This window comes from Nannobrachium achirus (genome assembly GCF_963921795.1).
Source record: "Nannobrachium achirus genome assembly, chromosome: 5".
Lineage (NCBI taxonomy): Eukaryota > Metazoa > Chordata > Actinopteri > Myctophiformes > Myctophidae > Nannobrachium > Nannobrachium achirus.
In genome coordinates this window covers 23,869,310-23,889,260 of record NC_137814.1, presented here as the reverse complement: position 1 = coordinate 23,889,260, position 19,951 = coordinate 23,869,310, and the positions used below count along the sequence as shown (strand labels likewise).

Sequence of the window (19,951 nt, the reverse complement as noted above, 5' to 3'; positions counted from 1 at the left end):
CACGCACGCACGCATAAACACACTACACACACATACACACACACACACACACACACACATACACACGACGCCAGACCACGTGAACGGGGTGCAACTGTGAAGATACTGTGACTGCCCAGACATGTATGCCGTATACGTACTTTCCCCCAGCTGGTTCGGCCCTCGGTGCATAATTTATCTCCAAGCCATGGTGTGGTGTCAGCATGTACAATGTCTATTCTTATCAGGGTGTCTGTCTCTTGAAACTGTTGTGTGTCTTTTTTTTAAATGGAAGTCAGGTGTGTTGCTGTTCTTGTGCGTTCGGACATTTCTTGCAGGTCTTAAGAGGACCCCGTTTTCAACCTATCTTCATATAATTGCTACTCACTAATGTTCTTGATAATATGGAAGCATTTTTTTGTCAGAAACAGGATTGTGTCAAAGGTCGGGTCCAACCTACACTAGACACAGAATCTAAACATCTCAATAGAAGAGCGGGGAGACCAAATGCAACCACCCCGACTGTATGTTATATTGTAATAATAACATACTCTAACCTACATGATTGACTAAATAAGATGTTTTTCACTCGTTAAAAAGGTTACATCATACAGCTTTAAATAAAAAATAAAACAATATACATATAGAGCAGTGAAGTGTGACGTAATTTACACATCCTACCTGGTTCGCGGTTTTATTCCCCATTCTGAATTCCCATAGACCTTTTTCATATTGCGTCATATAAGAACTGTGTCCCAATTATAAACACATTATCTCAGCGGTTTGACTCATATGGATATGAAGAATCAACTGATGGTGAGAGAACGCTAATGTTACTGTCTGTCGCTGAATTAGTTACATTTTCGCTAGAAACAGGCTTTATATGAGTGACTGACTATCATAAACCACACAGAGCCACCTCGCCGACAATATCGCAAAGACTGTTTGTTTATTTTTGGACCGCAATGCTTATATGAGACGATTTTAACTCATTGAATGCCAGGCCCGAGTTTCCCGAGTTATTTCAGTACCCCCAGACTGCCACAGCCCGAGTTTCCCGAGTTGGAAGCCATTTTGAAAAAAAAAAATGCCTAAAATGTATTAGGCATGATCGCAATCGTGAAATTGCATGTTTAGCCCCATAACAAACAACTTTCAAAATGGCAGCCATGTTTGTTTGTTTTGTTTGACTTTGAAGGCTTCTATCTCATGAATGCCTGAACGGATTTCCAAGCGGATTTCTTTGTTTGAAAGCTGTGAAAAAGTACTACACATATGGTGCATGATCTAGGCATGGGCGTGCACGATCCGTGCACTAAAAATTTATCCGTGCACTAGGAATCTAGGAACGTGGCATCCTGGTACTTGGCGGCCATCTTGAAAAGGCAATGAATGAGTTAAGATGACTCTATGTTATTCTCCATAGAGAATTACTTCATTGGAACCGGGGGATGAGCGAGTCATGTCATGACTTCGTTACTCTAATAAAGCATGCAACGCTTATACCATGTATAGATCAGCTTAAGGCTGCACTCTGTAACCTACATGTCCCGAGCATAAGGGCTGACATGTTTACCACTGAGCTGATAGAGCCTGCCAGCTTGCTCAGGGGAGAAATAGGATATCTGACTTTCCACTTGTCAACCAGTAGGTGTCCCGCCAGACCACAGGATCTAAATGTCGTCCACATATTACTCTACCACACAGATTGGTCAAAATGACACTTTTATTCACTAAAGAAAAAACGACATGGTGGAGTTGTCACTGATCAGTGAGTTCAAAGCCAGATGAACACTGCTTAACTGAGCACTTCAGCCATTTTCAAACTTATCGTTGTAATTGGTCCTCACTGATGCTACTCCCTCTGTCTCAGTGGAGTGCTGCGGCCACTTCAGAAACCTGTCTACCAGTGACTTCGTCGGTAGGCATGTTTGGTTATTTCAGATAAAAACTTTATTTGATGTTTGTTCAGATCAGAAGGGATCAGAAAGGATCTCATATTGAGCATTAGTGAGGACCAAATTACCAATTATATCAACACAAGGTGGAAGATTATCCTGTAAATTCCCGGTAGGATTTAAAAATAATAATAAGCCAATCCAGCAGCAGTGCTACCTGTAGGAGTCACTGTTTGACAGATTGTGCCATTGAGTCACACAGTTCTGCCTATGCAACACAGTGGACACCAGTGTTGTAGCTTCCCCACAGTTACACCTGCTTCTCTGTTTAGACGAGGGTTGTTTTCAGAAGAGTCGGGGCATGTTGATGTATTTATTTATGTATTCTACGAGTCTCATGAGAGTGAGGCTGACTGTCTGCTTGTCATTGCGATTGTTTTCTAGCACTTTAAAAGATACATTTGAATTCTTCTTTTCGGGGGTTAATCCATGCCTTTGCATTTGATACACCCCCCCCCCCCCCCCCCCCCCCTCTGGTCGTTAAGGGGACATGTTTTATCCGTGCTTCAGGTCCGTCTGACATTAAACACATGCATTTACCTTTTTTTTATAAACAAGAATTGTGAAAATTGTAGATCCGTTATTTCCTCATATTAGACATACAGTATAAGTAGCTAAAAAGATTACTCTCTTTTTTTATTAACCATTGGAACCCTGTGTGTGTACTTATTATGTGTGATGTATGCACAGATGTATGTTTTTTTATATAGTTTCTTGTGGTTTGACAATGAATGGTCCTTCATGATGCCTCAGCCTTACTGACTAAAATATGATTTATTGGGGCTGTACGTCAGCTAAATGCATTGGGATCATAGGGTATCAGATTGAAAGAAAAATAAATCTGACATTGTACATGTTTATTTTTCAATTAGATGCTAATTATTTTGTGGTTAATCATGAGTAAAAAAGTAATATATAAATATATGATATAAAAAAGACTTTATGAAGGGGGAACCCCTATTTTGTAAATTGTAAATAATATGTGCGTGTTTCCGTGTGCATGTACCGGTATGTTTGTGCGTGAGTGTGTGCATGTGAGCATGCACCTGTGTGCGTGTGTGTGGTAAGGGTTATAGAATGTGTTCATATTTTGTCCCTATTTAATTGTCATTATTACAAGCCATGGATTTCTGCTAATAGCTATAAGCATGATGGCTGTGTGTGTGTGTGTGTGTGTGTGTGTGTGTGTGTGTGTGCGCGCGTGCGTGCGCGCGCGATCCTATTATTTTGTTTCTCAAAACTCAAAAAGTGTTTAGTCTATTTAGCAACGTATAACCATTTTCAACCTGGCACCCCTATTTTGGGCACATCATTAATAAAAAAATATATATTTAAGATTCTGATCTACAAGCTTGCAACTCTGCTTAGCACGCTTGTAGATCAGCGATTCACAACCATGTTAAGACGAAGAGTATTAAAAATAGGGCTCAAGTGTCCCACTGTCGGCGGGTTGGTTTGTGTGCCCCCCCCCCCCCCCCCCCCCTCCCATGGACTTGTACTGTACCTGTAGGAGAGGTCCTGTATTATTATTACTGTTAATGAACAGTGAATGTGATGACATTCTGTTATGCCTCTGTGTACAGTGGTTGTTAACATGTTAGCTCATCGCTGTCCAACACAATAAATTATCTTGTGTAAAAAAATAAATTATGCCCAGTTTTATTGCGACCGTCAGGTCGCAGTTACTGTGACTGTGTCAGTCAGTCAGTCAGTCAGTCAGTCTGTCACACGTCACACTTTTGCCCTGCTCATATCTCCACAACCGTTGCCCCGATCCATGCCAAATTTTGCACACACACTCCTTGCCAGAGCTGCCAACCCTCACGCAATGAGCGTGAGACTCACGCAAATGACCCTCTTCTCACGCTCTCACGCCACACATCGTATTTCTCACGCCGTCATATCACCAGCCGTCACAAAGTGGAAAACTGCGTCAACTCAAGTGTCACTGAAACATCCACTTCGGCCGCGATTTGAGCAATTAAAGGGCTTAAAATACTGTATCTGATTCTGAAGTAATGATAAGATGCGTCGCTGTGTGTGCGTGAGCGTCTGGTGTGAGGAACGCTGCGTGCACGTTCCATTTTTGGACACTGCTCCTTCAGATTTTGCCCTAAAATCACGCAAATCGCTACACAGTATGTCTACACTCATGTCATCAACATGGATCTGTCCCATATAGCGCCACCATCAGGACGATTTTTTCAAACACATTTTTGGACACTGCTCCTACAGATTTTGCCCTAAAATCACGCAAATCGGTACACAGTATGTCTACACTCATCTCATCAACATGGATCTGTCCCATATAGCGCCACCATCAGGCCGATTTTTTCAAACACTTTTTTGGACACTGCTCCTACACATATTGGCCTAAAATCACGCTGCGACCTGACGGTTGCTTATCTCCCGATTAGGGAGTCTTACTGGTGATTATTATTGTTGTTGTTGTTGTTAATGTTGTTGTTGGAAGTAGTAGTAGCCTAGTAGTAGTAAGTAGTAGGCCTAGTATTGCAGTATAGTTGCGACCGTTCGGTCAGTTACTATGAAAAGCTCCACCGGCTGTCAGTCAGTCCGTCACGTCACCTAACACTTTTGCCCTATTCATATCTCTGCCACCGTTGGCCTTATCAATGCCAAACTTTGCACACACACTCCTTGGATGGCAAATCACAACCGCATTTCTCACATGGCCCTCTTCTAGCGCCACCAACAGGCCATTTTTTGCAAAACACATTTTTGGACACTGCTCCTACAGATTTTCTTCTACAATCATGCAAAGTGGTACACACAGTATCTCTAAAGTCATGTCATCAACATGGATCTGTTCCATTTCCCATATTCCCTCCTGATTGGCTACGATTGCCTTCTAAAGTCTGTGTATGCGACCTGGCGGTCGCTTATCTCCCGATTAGGGAGTCTTACTGGCAGTGGTAGTCGTGTAGGCTTCCAGGGTGCTGCGTTCCTGTCTGCTATCACGTCAGGTTATTTAACAGACTGGTAACGTACACGCCTTGTTAATATGCGTCCCGGGTTCGCCTCCCGGACTGATCGTATAGGCATACGCTACACGTGTACACTTTTTTACGGTCTATGGATTTGCCGCTCTGACATCACACTGTGGAATCGCTGTGATGTCAGGGAAACCACACTAACAGGGTCCATTTTGTGCCCATATATGGAGTTCCCTGATGTCATCAATATTAAGCCGATATCTAACAGGACTTCATAATGGGAATGCCCATATACAGTATGGAGGCCACATCGGCCACATACCACACTAACAGAATCCATATATGGCCAAGACAGATAGGTGGCCAAGACAGCCCATATCTGTGTGGCTGGTTCTACAGACGGGGGTCTCCGTGTATGGGCATAAAAGGGATTGTATGTATGATGTCAGATGTCATATAGTAAGGGAAAGTTAGCCGAGTATTAAACCAATCTGGGAACTAAATCTAAATCAATATCTTTCTTCACAAATGTGTTCATAAAGGTGTCTACTATCACCTCTGAACTTTCTCAATCACAACTCCCTTCGGAAACTTTGTGGGAGCCAATCAAAGTTGGGGGTATCCCGAGGGCCTGGGATTAAAGGGGGAAAAATAAAAAATGGCCGTATGAGGTGTGTAAGTAGGGTATTTTGGGGCTATTGAATCCATTCCAACCATTAGTTATCAGTAAAAATGACTCCTTGGCCATAAAATAGGCCACAACAAACTACCTTTTTGTGTCCACGAGACATAATATTGGCAATAAAAAAAATGGTTGGAGTAGGGTTTGAATTCATGAAAACTATTCAAGATCAGGTGGGTAAGCGGCTAAGCGCACATCATGACACACATGATAACATGATACAATCTGACAAGGAACACTCAAAAGGGTTTAAAGCATAGGGACTAACAGGACACAGGTGAACTCGAATTACATGATTGGCTAAGCCTTAGGCCTATTCTATGGCCAAGGAGGAGTCATTTAAACTGAAAACTAATGGTTGGAATGGATTCAGCAGCCCAAAAATACCCTAATTACACACCACATATGCTCATATCGGCAATTCTTTCACTTTACCCCCCTTTAATCCCAGGCCCAGGTATCCCGATACCCCCGACTTTGATTGGTTCCCACAAAGTTCCCCAAGGGAGTTGTGATTGAGAAAGTTCAGAGGTGATAGTAGACACCTTTATGAACACATTTGTGAAGAAAGATATTGATTTAGATTTAGTTCCCAGATTGGTTTAATACTCGGCTAACTTTCCCTTACTAAGGCCTATGTCCCAAACACTTACATTTCAGGAAAAGGGAGAGAAAAAAACTGTTCCAATGGATTAACAGTTAAGCTCTTGATAATAGCTTACTTTTCATTGGTTCATTATCAAACACCAACATAGGCCTACACTTACTTTCAATTTAAAACAGTTCCTAACGTGAAAACAGCAGGTCTACAAGCTCATAACATGTGGTGTTGTGACATGACATGTTGAGAGCTTGTAGATTGCCTATTTTTGCTTATTTTGTCCAACGCGTGTACCTATGACAAAGTGGGACATTTATTTACAAAATAATATATATTTAAAAAAAATTTACATGGAGGTCCAAGGTTACTGGCCGACAGCGAAGAATAAGATAATGGTTTAACATTTGAACTGTATTAGCACAGGTGCACCACTAGATGGCACCGTGATACCTTGGAAATCACAGCACCATTTGTATGTCTTGGAAATCACTGGTGTTTCTAGGAAACCATGATAAGTGTTAGCTTGCCAACTTTTTCACCTTTTGTCTTGTTTGTTTGTTTGTTTCTTTCTTTGTTGGTTGGTCGGTTTGTATGTTTTAAATAATCATCATTCCACACATTCCCTCTAAAACATTTAGGCATATTGCCGCCTGTCTGACATTCTAATAAGGGCCACCGAGCCGGGCTTTGTAGATCGGATATTTTTTTGGCTAAAGTTCCCCCAGAATTTGGACACTGGGTTTCAAGTGGTTAAACTAATATAGTTTAAAGAAAATACATAAATAATGTTTAAGTGTACTATAGAGGGTATATGCACATTTCTAAAGCGACAATTTAAGGACTTTTTAACACATCTGGTGCCAACCCCGAGTTTCCCGAGTTTGTATTGATACCAACGCTGTGCCAACCCCGAGTTTCCCGAGTTTGGGCCGTTTTCTTTTTTTTTTCAATTTTTTTTTCCAATTTTTTTTTTGGGACCTCCAGAAATGTATTAGGCATGATCGCGATCGCGAAATTGCATGTTTAACCCCCATACCAACCCATTCTTTCAAACATGGCAGCCATTTGTTCTGAAGAAAACATAATGGCCCATAAATCATGAATGCCTGAACGGATTTCCAAGCCAATTTTTTTGTTTGAAAGCTGTGAACAGCATCTACACACGTGGTGCATCATCTAGGCATGGGCGTGCACTTTTTACACAATTGCACAATTACATGGAAGTCTATGGTAACCATGGCAACGCGAGACATTGAAGAGAAAAAATCATTGCAACATAAGTACCTCTAAAATGACAAATTAAACATTGGCCAAATATTAGAGGCAAACATTGTGGAAATAGCTGATATACATGCTCACAACGCCTCGCAACGTGAGGCGTTGTGAGCATGTAGATCTGCTATTACATTTTCACAATAGAACCGTGATATACAAAATGTAATGACTAATGTCAACTCTTAGTACTCGTCAGGGTGAGCGGGTCCCCAGGTCAAAAATGATTATTTTGGGGGTCGCGGCCTGAAAAGGTTGAGAACCACTGGCCTATATGTTAGGGTCAGGCCCTTTGAAAGAGCACCACTCGTGCAGGTGCCAAGAGTATATGAACATGTTGCTTCTGTTTAGAGGAAGAAGGGATGTAAGTGTTTACATTGTGGTGGAAAACAATATGCAGGGTCAGCACAGTGTCCTGGATCGGGAAGTTGAACAGAATTAGATAAAAAAATTGGGGCTGTCCTATGCTGAAGCAGCAAAGAGATCAGAGGGAACAATGGCAGTACAGCAGGAACCACCAGAGGGAAGAGGGAATATAGCGGATACAAATATCTGCATGGACAAGAAATTATTCCAAGAGTTCATCACAAAGGGGCCATGAATTTTGCTCTTTGAAGGGACGTCTGGAAAGAGTCAAGATGGTGCTGAATGCAGCCAGGAGGTTGTGGATGTAATTGGAGGAGATGGCTATGACGCTGAGGGAAGGATTCACACCAACTCAGTTGGGCCTGGCCCTATCCACAATTTTCCCTGGGGGTTTACTGGAGACTATCAGGACCAAACTTCCGGGTTTAACAGCAGACATACAAGCTCACGTCGCGTCGCAGATGCAACCCGTTGTGAGCTTGTAAATCGGCGGCGGAAGATCGGTGCAAACGTCTGCGCAATGCACTATGGGGCGTAGGAAAATCGTGGATAGATATAAAAACTAAAGGACGGACTGCCCCGCCCCCGCAGCTATTCTTTTCAATGAAAGTTGCTGAGTGGCGTTTGAAGCACTCGGAAGTCGGGCAGAAGTCTAGGCTACCCCAAAGGGCCTCAATATCGAGGCCAACTCTTGGCCAACCCCTGCTGGGCTTGCTGGTTTTAGCAGTCACTACAGTGTGTAGTGTGTCCTCAAGAAGCTCCCTAAAGGTCTCTATAGACGGGTTTCTTGTTTACAAACATTGAGACTAAATGCACAGCTGACTGTATCATGTAATCAATTCCGTCCAATCCCCAAACCTGTTGTTTTGGGGAGCGCTGGTTTCATTGGCTAATTTTGTTACCGACCCTGAGCACGCATCTAGTTCTTATCAGTGTAACGTGGACCAGAAACCCGTCTATAGAGACCAATCACACCAATGTGGAACGCCCTACTGAAGGCCTTAAAGGAGTGTAAATCCATAACTTCCTTTAAAACCGCTCTGAAAAACCACTTACAGCCAGGCGGCTGCTACTCGAAACTGGTAACAGTAAACTTAGCCTAACCTTACACTGACCCTTCTATTGTAAATACAATTTATTTTTGCATCATGTTTTTCACAAGAGTTCCCCCCCCCCCCCCCCCCCTTTTTCTTCATAGTAAAAATTACTGTGTTCTATCTGTCTGTCATTCAGTGTTATTTTTTATTTTTTATTTTAATGTTTTTTATCCCACGTTTTTTGCAACCCATTTTGCTCACCCGGTGACTACCTAACCTGTAGTCCTGGTTTCCGCTCTCCCCCTGCCGCACCACGGGACATTGGGGAGCACCCGACTGGCTAGGGGTAGTATAGAAACCAGGACTACTGCATGTTGCCCAAGGAGACACTCAGTGCATTCAGTGTTATGAGCTAAAAAAAAGGGATCTAAATGTAAATAAGCCATGTGCTTTCCTGAGCGTATGCTTTCAGTTGACCTTGAATTATACCTTTTCCTATGCAAACTTCGAATACATTATTCAATCAATCAATCAATCAATCAATCAATCAATCAATCAAACAAACAAACAATCAACGTTTCAGAGAGTCCTGAAGTTTGTTCCATTTGTGTGGAGCATAATAATAGAAAGCAGTCTTTCCTTGTTCACTGTTCTTACGTGGACTGGCCTAATGGGTGTTTGTGAACGTGTTGAATGTCCAGTAATCTTTGGTTCTATAAGCGAGGCCACAAAAGGCCTTATATAAAAATAATAATGCAGTGTTGCTGTCTATGCACTGTGAGAGCTGGCCAATCCACTTTATCATATAAAATACAATGATTGGTGTGATAATCATCAGCATTAATAAATCCTAGAGCCCTGTGGTAGACTGCTTTAAGAGGCTTCAGCGTGGAGATTGAAGCATGCATGTACACCACATCACCATAATCAATCTTTGCTGAGAGTCTGATGATTAGACCACTACACTACCACTCAGCCACATTTTGCAGATGTGTTTCACTGTTGAAGCATTCTTGTGAATGTTATCCTTCAGTTAGTGAGTAAAGAGTATTCTCATTAGACCACTATACCATCACTCAATTACTCAAAGCAGATATTGTAGTACTGTTGAAGTGTTATTCTGTATGTTAGCTTGGAGTTGGTAAAGTTGAAACATCGAACTATCAGAAGAATGGGACATGAACATGGAATATTTTGGATGAGAGTATTTTTTTGTATGTTTTAGTATGTATTAAGTAATTGTTTGAGTGTTAAGGCCCATTCCCACTGGGCCAGATAACAGATAAAAAAAATCTCTTTCTCCAGATATTTTTTTCCATTCAAAGTGGATGTTAGATACATACCCAGGGGGCAAAGGAAGGTGTGCTGCATTTGCCCCGACATAAAAAGTTGTCCACCATAAATATTATCTATGACCCAGTAGGATCACAACCTACAGTATATGGACAACCCGGTCAATTTGTACAACAAAGTCCAATATGGCCGCCTCAATATTAGCCCCTATTAGTTTTAATGGGGGGTGAATAGGGCAAAATTTTAAACTGAGGGATATTTCCACGAAACTTCACAGGTTGATCAATGGTATACATATGAAAATGTTTTGTATTGCAAGTTTCCATGAAATCCAATATGGCCGCCACAATATGGCCGCCATAATGTAAGGACCCAGAAAATAGGTTTTGCCTCTAACTTCTGAACCAGATGAGCTAGAAACGCAAACTTGGTGTCTATTTCATGGTGTCTGACCATGGGAGACTCAATGGAATAGCTAATTTTATTATTGGGTGTATCTGGACCTTTATTGTGCATATTTGCAAGATGGTGGACTCCCAAAATAGAGCTTTAACATAATTTCTGCCATGATTGTTGACTGCTTTTGCAAATACAAGCAATATGAATCCATTTGCTAAGATTTATGGCACAGAAGGGACTTATACCTGTATTATTCTTGAGTTTGCATGTTGTCAAAATGGCTGTAAACGAGATATTATATTTCCTGTCCGATTCTACTGTATGTAGTTGTAGCAATGACTTCAGATAAAATCAGAGACCAAAACAATGTATCTTAGAAATTATCTTTTTATTTAAAAAAAAAGAAAAAAAGAGAGAGATTATCTCAATGAAATGAATGCAACTGCCTTTTTGGGTCTTTCACACATAGACATGCACATGCTTTCCAACAACTTCAGCTTCAGGGAAATTATAATGAACACACGATTAAAACAGGCTGCATTATAATGCAGATAATTGCTAGTCACTATCACTGTCATGTGTACCTATCCTGCTGCATCTTGTCTCCAGTCCTTGGCAACGACACCCCAAGTAGCATGCAATTCCCTTCTTCGCACATGAAGTTCAATCACCCGAGAGGGACCCGAGAGTAGAACCGCTGCTCCTTCACTTGGAAAGGAGTCAGCTTAGCTGGTTCGGGCATCTAGTACGGATGCCCCCCGAGCACCTTCCTAGGAAGGTCCTCGATGCACGTCCCACTGGGAGGAGACCCCGTGGCAGACCTAAGACCAGATGGAAGGATTATATCTCCAGACTGGCCTGGGAACGCCTCGGTATACTCCCAGAGGGAGTGGAGGAAGTTGCGCAGGATAAGGAAATCTGGAAGTCTCAGTTGGAATTGTTACCCCCGCGACCCGATTCCGGATAAGCGGTTGAAGATGGATGGATGGATGGATGGCACATGAACAGTTTTTTGCCTTTGATACAGCTACATGCCATTGCCTTGTCCATTGATATAGGCCAGGCTGGCTCTGTAGATGTACAGGGGACTGCCTTCCCATCACTGAGAGACCATCCATATTCAGTGAAGCAAGGGATGTCTGGCTTCGCGATGTGTGCAGTTTTATCTATTATGGCTGCAAGAGCAGCTCTTTTCAGGTGCAGGCCAAAGGCATTTTCTGTAGGTGGCAGCAGCTTCAACAGGGTTGATCGGTTATTTAGGAACTTGTACACTCAGCTTTGCCAGGTCAAAGTCCTCCGAATGGTCAGCTTTTGATGCATATACAGCTGTTGTGAGGTCTCTAGCCTGATTCTTGACATCCTTGACATTTTCACCAAACTCCTGAAGTGCAGGGAGATCTAGACCCATGCTGGTCTTGAACCATGCCTTCTTTCCAGTGAAAAAGGGATAGCTGGTGGTATCTCTGCCACTCAGGCTGTGAATAAAGGGCAGGGCACGACACTGTGCGAGTCCAAGGGCTGAGACCATGTGATGGATAGGAAGATATGCATCCTGCTCTGTTCTCACCCACAGCTCTGGAAGGTCTAGGAGGTGGGTGGCAGCATGATATAGATGCCTATATCATGCTGCCGCCATGGGAAGGCAGTCCCCTGTCCATCTACAGAGCCAGCCTGGCCTATATCAATGGACAAGGCAATATCATGTAGCTGTATCAAAGGCTGCCAGAAAAACTGTTCATGTGCGAAGAAGGGAATTGCATGCTACTTGGGGTGTCGTTGCCAAGGACTGGAGACAAGATGCAGCAGGATAGGTACACATGACAGTGATAGTGACTAGCAATTATTTGCATTATAATGCATCCTGTTTTAATCATGTGTTCATTATAATTTCCCTGAAGCTGAAGTTGTTGGAAAGCATGTCTATGTGTGAAAGACCCAAAAAGGCAGTTGCATTCATTTCATTTAGATAATCTCTCTCTTTTTTTATTTTTTTTTAATAAAAAAATAATTTCTAAGATACATTGTTTTGGTCTCTGATTTTATCTGAAGTCATTGCTACAACTACATACAGTAGAATCGGACAGGAAATATAATATCTCGTTTACAGCCATTTTGACAACATGCAAACTCAAGAATAATACAGGTATAAGTCCCTTCTGTGCCATAAATCTTAGCAAATGGATTCATATTGCTTGTATTTGCAAAAGCAGTCAACAATCATGGTAGAAATTATGTTAAAGCTCTATTTTGGGAATCCACCATCTTGCAAATATGCACAATAAAGGTCCAGACACACCCAATAATAAAATTAGCTATTCCATTGAGTCTCCCATGGTCAGACACCATGAAATAGACACCAAGTTTGCGTTTCTAGCTCATCTGGTTCAGAAGTTAGAGGCAAAACCTATTTTCTGGGTCCTTACATTATGGCGGCCATATTGTGGCGGCCATATTGGATTTCATGGAAACTTGCAATACAAAAAATTTTCATATGTATACCATTGATCAACCTGTGAAGTTTCGTGGAAATATCTCTCAGTTTAAAATTTTGCCCTATTCACCCCCCATTAAAACTAATAGGGGCTAATATTGAGGCGGCCATATTGGACTTTGTTGTACAAATTGACCGGGTTGTCCATATAGGTTGTGATCCTACTGGGTCATAGATAATATTTCTGGTGGACAACTTTTTATGTTGGGGCAAATGCAGGTTTCCTAAAAAAAGGCTGGTTTGCCCCCTGGGTAACAGATAAAAATAATATCTGCCACAGATAAAATAAATATCTGTGGCAGATATTTTTTTTATCTGTATCTATCTACCATCCATGCACTTTGAATGGAAAAATATCTGGAGAAAGAGATTTTTTTTATCTGTTATCTGGCCCAGTGGGAATGGGCCTTTTGGCTTCAGTTAGTAAATAGATCAGCAAAGCCAAGCTGGTAAGCCAGCTGGCCCGACCAGCTTGACCAGCAGAATCCAGTTTAGCCTGACTGGGTGACCAGCTGACCAACTTAACTGACAAACCAGCAAGATCAGCCTGACCAGTTTGATCAGCTAGCTTAGTAAACCAGCCAAACCAGCACAAGACCAGTTAAGACAAGCTAAAACCAGCAACCATCATAATATGATTTTGTTCAGCAGGGACACCAGTCTCCTGATACCCTGGCCTATCCCAATAGGCTATACTGTAATGCTGCCAATGTGTCCTTTAAAAAAAAAGCCTATATTTGTTTTAAACTATTCAAATTTGGCTGGGTGTTTTTTTTTTTTTTTTTTACATACTATTCTGTGACTGTGGTCAGACAAAAATGTAATACATAATGCTGCTTAGAGGCCTACTCTAGCCTACGGGTTATACTTCCAGGGAAAAGAGAAACAAGACATTCTCAGAAAGTGAGACAGGTTACTGCAGGTCACAGTGCCTTTGTGTGTGTATGTGTGTGTGTGTGCACGTTGTGTGTGTGCGTGTGTGTGTGTGTGTGTGTGTGCACGTTGCCTGTGTGCGTGTCTGTGCGTGTGCATGTGTGTCTGTAAAGAGAGGGGTGCGTGTCTCTCGAGGTGACAGCTCAGCCGTGTCGGGCCTTGATGGGATGTGTGATGGACACTGTCGGATGACAACTGTCCTGGAGTGAGCGTGTCCTTCACCTCTCTCTCTCTCTATCTCTCTCTCTCTCTCTCTCTCTCTCTCTCTCTGAACACACGCAGACACAGACACGCACACACACAAACCACCCTTGGTTCAATGCCTCTCCTCTCCTCCTCTGCTCTTCTCCTCTCCCCCATTCCTCTTCTGCCCTTCTTCCCTCTGTTCATTCTCTCTCTCCCTCGCCACCTCCTCCACCCTTCTAGTCAGTCCCTCTTTCACCTCCTCATGACACCCTCCACCTTTTCCACCGCCTCCTCATAACTACACCCTCTCCCTCCACTTGTCTTAAACCCTCTATACTTATTGTAATAAACAGGACATTCACCTCCCACACTCCAAATTATTTTTGCCCCCTAAAAAGGCGTTTTGGCTGGTCGACAGGCCATTTACAGTATGTTCGTAATAACTTACTAAACACACTGTATACGAAATACAAATACAAAAGTTCCAATGAATAATAATTGTTATTATCCCTTCATCATGTGTGACTGTTATTGGCTAGTTGAGTGACAGGGTATACTGGGTACGCAGTGTGGCCCCCCTGGAGTGAGTGTGGACATTTAGGGACCCTCTCCATCATCACATTCAACCAGCCCCCTGAATATGAGTAAAAACAAACACACCAAGGAAAATCTCTCAAAGGGAACAATACCCACACATCTTGTTGTTTTTCTGGACCAATCCAAATGAGACAACAACACATAGAGTAAAAGAGAGGATTATGAATTTCAGTCTCAGTCTCGTCTTCAAAAAGAATTGAGAGCATGAACTTTGTGAGATGAGAGCTGAGTGCCGTGCTGGTGCCTGTGCCTCCAACAAAACAATGCTTTGTTTCATCTGAAGGGAATATAACTGACTGGCTTTGTGTTTTCAAAGGAGTGTGTGTGTGTGTGTGTGTGTGTGTGTGTGTGTGTGTGTGTGTGTGTGTGTGTGTGTGTGTGTGTGTGTGTGTGTGTGTGTGTGTGTGTGTGTGTGTGTGTGTGCACCTGGATTACTACACTTGTGAGGACCAATTGTCCAAACCATTATAGTGGAATTTGAGAAATAAACGTTGGGCCCGATTCATCAATCTGGTCGTAAATAGTGTAAACAAAGTGACTAAATCTGGCTTATATTTCTGTTTTACCTTCAAAATCCCTTCAAAATCGCAGACAAAAAAAGATTGCTGATTCTGACCCTAACTTGGGAATTGTTCTAAATGCCGGTAAGATCAAAATATGGGCGTAATATGGCCGTAAAGTGCTTGATGAATCAGGCCCATTGTGAGTAAATCTTTTTTGGTCCTCACATGATACATTGTTTAATTGTTGAAAGACTAAGATTAATTAAAGTATCCTAAAATGTTGATCCACTCAGTATAGTATAGTTGCGACCGTAGGTCGCAGTTACTTGCACACTATCCAAACCTCCACCGGCTGTCCCTCCGTCACTCCCTCCGTCACTCCCTCTGTCACACGTCACACGTCACACTTTTGCCCTGCTCATATCTCTGCAACCGTTGCCCCGATCCATGCCAGATTTTGCACACACACTCCTTGCCTGCCAAACTACAACCTCCAAGGACCCCCGGAGTTTCGGGGACCCCCAGGTCCCTGGGGGACCCCCAGGTGTAAAAAATTACCAAATGTGCAAAAATGACCAAATGACCACCCCAACGGGGCTGCTCACGGGGCATTCCCGGGGACCACCCACTCCTGGTGCTCCAGAACGGATGCAAAAGTGGTGGCGCCCCCAGTGGAGGACCCCCTGCCACTGCAGCTCACATAAAATGCCGTAACTCGGGCTAGGAGCGACCGGGAGAGCCGGGGCCGGTACCTATTCGTCCGCCTTGGCGGCGAGGAGACCCCACCCCTCATTTCTCACATGGCCCTCTAGCGCCACCATGAGGCCGATTCAGATTTTGCCCTAAAATCACGAAAATCACTACACAGTATGTCTACACTCATGTCAACAACATGGATCAGGAAGATTTTGGAAAAACACATTTTTGCTCTATTTATGGAGATAAGCGACCAACGGTCGCTTATCTCCCGATTAGGGAGTCTTACTGGTATAGTATAGTATAGTATAGTATAGTATAGTATAGTATAGTATAGTATAGTAATACAAACATGTGTGTCTGCGTGTGTGCGTGCGTGCATGCCTGCCTGCCTGCCTGCGTACCTGCCTGTGTGCCTGCCTGTGCAAGCGTGTGTGAGAGAGAGAGAGAGAGAGAGAGAGAGAGAGAGAGAGAGAGAGAGAGAGATCAAAGCGGCGGGTAGGTTTGTGAATCTGTGCGTGGGAGGAGAGGCCTCACCTACCCATCATGCCTTGCGTCACCTCTGAGGGGATGTCAGACCCCGTTTCCTAAGCACCATAGAATGCAGGGAAGCACCATATATATATATATATATATTTTTTTTTTTTTAAATAATTTTTATCACACGATTTTGCAACCCATTTTCACCCAGTGCCAATTGCCTATGTAATCCTGGGCTCTGCTCTCCCTCTGCCACGCCTGGGGAGAAAACGGACTGACCTCATGCTTCCTTCAATGCATGAGTAGTCCAAGTTTATTCTTTTCACCCGACAAGGGGGATTTCCCCGGGATGGACGTAGCGCGTGGAAGGAACACGTTATTCCAACCAGTTCCTTTCCCCTCCATCAAGCGCCCCGGCTGGCCAGGGGGAACCATTATTGAGACCAGGATTACTGCACGTTTTTGTGAGGGTATCAACCCTAGGAGACACAGGGAGAACATGCAAACTCCACACAGAAAGGCCCTATCGCCAACCCTACCTAGGGTGTGGGCGCTGATGATGCGGAGGGAGAAATACGCCCCCAGCACCCACAGCGTCCCCCAGCGGGAATCGAACCCTGGACCTTCTAGCTGTGAGGAGAAGCGCTAACCACTGCGCCAACGTGCCCCGGAAGCACCATAGACAGGTATAAGCACCATAATGCAGGAAGCACCATGACAGGTATAAGTACCATAGAATGCAGGAAGCACCATATATGGATGACAGGTATAAGTACCATAGAATGCAGGAAGCACCATATATAGATGACAGGTATAAGTACCATAGAATGCAGGAAGCACCATATATAGATGACAGGTATGATCACCATAGAATGCAGAAAGCACCACATATAGATGACAGGTATAATCACCATAGAATGCAGGAAGCACCATATATGGATGACAGGTATAAGTACCATAGAATGCAGGAAGCACCATATATAGATGACAGGTATAAGTACCATAGAATGCAGGAAGCACCATATATAGATGACAGGTATAAGTACCATAGAATGCAGGAAGCACCATATATAGATGACAGGTATGATCACCATAGAATGCAGGAAGCACCACATATAGATGACAGGTATAATCACCATAGAATGCATGAAGCACCATTTATAGATGACAGGTATAATCACCATAGAATGCAGGGAAGCACCATATATAGATGACAGGTATGATCACCATAGAATGCAGGGAAGCACCATATATAGATGACAGGTATGATCACCATAGAATGCAGGAAGCACCATATATAGATGACAGGTATAATCACCATAGAATGCATGTGGCACCATTTATAGATGACAGGTATAATCACCATAGAATGCAGGAAGCACCATATATAGATGACAGGTATAATCACCATAGAATGCAGGAAGCACCATATATAGATGACAGGTATAAGCACCATAGAATGCAGGAAGCACCATATATAGATGACAGGTATAATCACTATAGAATGCAGGCAGAGATGGGCAGTATTTGAAATACATGTATTTGAAATACGTATTTGAAATACTTTTTTGTATTTTGTAATTTGTATTTGGCTGGGATGGAAAAAACTGGATGTAATTTGTATCAAAATACTTTCAGGTGGAGTATTTTCTGTATTTGAAATACAAAATACTTTTTTAATGTAATTGTATTCTCAAATGGACACATTTTAAATATTCACAAAGGTTTAAACTGAAGGGGGAAAGACATTTTAATTCAAACAATTTGCTGGTGGTTCATGTGTGTGTGATACAGCCATATCACTTGAATTCAATCAACTTTGATTTGCTTCAAAATAATGCAATGTGAGTTATGATTACAATTTCTAAAGCTGTGTGTGTTTAAGCCTGTATAGCCAAATCAAGGACCAGCATTTCTGGCAACTTCATCATTAACAGCCAATGAGGGACCATCATTCCTGGTGATGCCAGTGGTGATGCCAGTGGTGAGCGCACCTCATGGCCCGCTCTGCTGACACACAAGTAGGCCATACATGGCCTACTTGTGCACAAGGAGCAAGTTGGCACCTCGACAGAGGGCAGTTTTTGTTACTATTATAACTTATTAAGGCTGGCAGAGCGGTTTTGCAGTCTATGAAGTACTGGCGTAGAGTCAGCTGTGCATTCAGTCTCATGCCATAGTTCCTGTCTAGCTTTCGAAGATAACGTTAACTCCGGCCTTCGCCCTCACACACTGACACACAGTGGTAAACATTTAGGCTGCCTGCTCCAAGGCAAACACCATAGTATGGTCAATTTATTCTTAGAAATTCTGACAGACAATTAATTTAATACTTGGCTATCAATCTATAAAATTACTAATCATTGCATCAATTTGTATAAAATGTATTCATGTATTTTCAAAATACAAAATACGTATTTGAATTTCAAATACATTTCTCTGGCCTGTATTTATATTTTGTATTTTGATACATTTTTTGACCCAGTATTTGTAGTTTGTATCAAAATACTTTTCAATGTATTTTCGCCCATCTCTGAATGCAGGGAAGCACCATATATAGATGACAGGTATAATCATCATAGAATGCAGGAAGCACCATATATAGATGACAGGTATAATCATCATAGAATGCAGGAAGCACCATATATAGATGACAGGTATAATCACCATAGAATGCAGGAAGCACCATATATAGATGACAGGTATAAGTACCATAGAATGCAGGAAGCACCATATATGGATGACAGGTATAAGTACCATAGAATGCAGGAAGCACCATATATAGATGACAGGTATAAGTACCATAGAATGCAGGAAGCACCATATATAGATGACAGGTATGATCACCATAGAATGCAGAAAGCACCACATATAGATGACAGGTATAATCACCATAGAATGCAGGAAGCACCATATATGGATGACAGGTATAAGTACCATAGAATGCAGGAAGCACCATATATAGATGACAGGTATAAGTACCATAGAATGCAGGAAGCACCATATATAGATGACAGGTATAAGTACCATAGAATGCAGGAAGCACCATATATAGATGACAGGTATAAGTACCATAGAATGCAGGAAGCACCATATATAGATGACAGGTATGATCACCATAGAATGCAGGAAGCACCACATATAGATGACAGGTATAATCACCATAAAATGCATGAAGCACCATTTATAGATGACAGGTATAATCACCATAGAATGCAGGGAAGCACCATATATAGATGACAGGTATGATCACCATAGAATGCAGGAAGCACCATATATAGATGACAGGTATAATCACCATAGAATGCATGTGGCACCATTTATAGATGACAGGTATAATCACCATAGAATGCAGGAAGCACCATATATAGATGACAGGTATAATCACCATAGAATGCAGGAAGCACCATATATAGATGACAGGTATAAGCACCATAGAATGCAGGAAGCACCATATATAGATGACAGGTATAATCACTATAGAATGCAGGCAGAGATGGGCAGTATTTGAAATACATGTATTT

At 42.4% G+C, this 19,951-nt stretch overlaps 2 protein-coding genes across 5 annotated transcripts in view; both read left to right on the top strand.

Moving 5' to 3' along the window:
• The window catches only part of LOC308285974 (histone H1-like), a gene marked incomplete at both ends in the record, with an annotated part of 402,459 nt that overhangs the window by 188,834 nt on the left and 193,674 nt on the right, over nucleotides 1-19,951 (top strand). The window lies entirely within an intron of this gene.
• LOC308286063 (phosphatidylinositol 4-phosphate 5-kinase type-1 gamma-like) overlaps nucleotides 1-19,951 on the top strand; it is a gene marked incomplete at both ends in the record, with an annotated part of 78,531 nt that overhangs the window by 30,352 nt on the left and 28,228 nt on the right. The window lies entirely within an intron of this gene.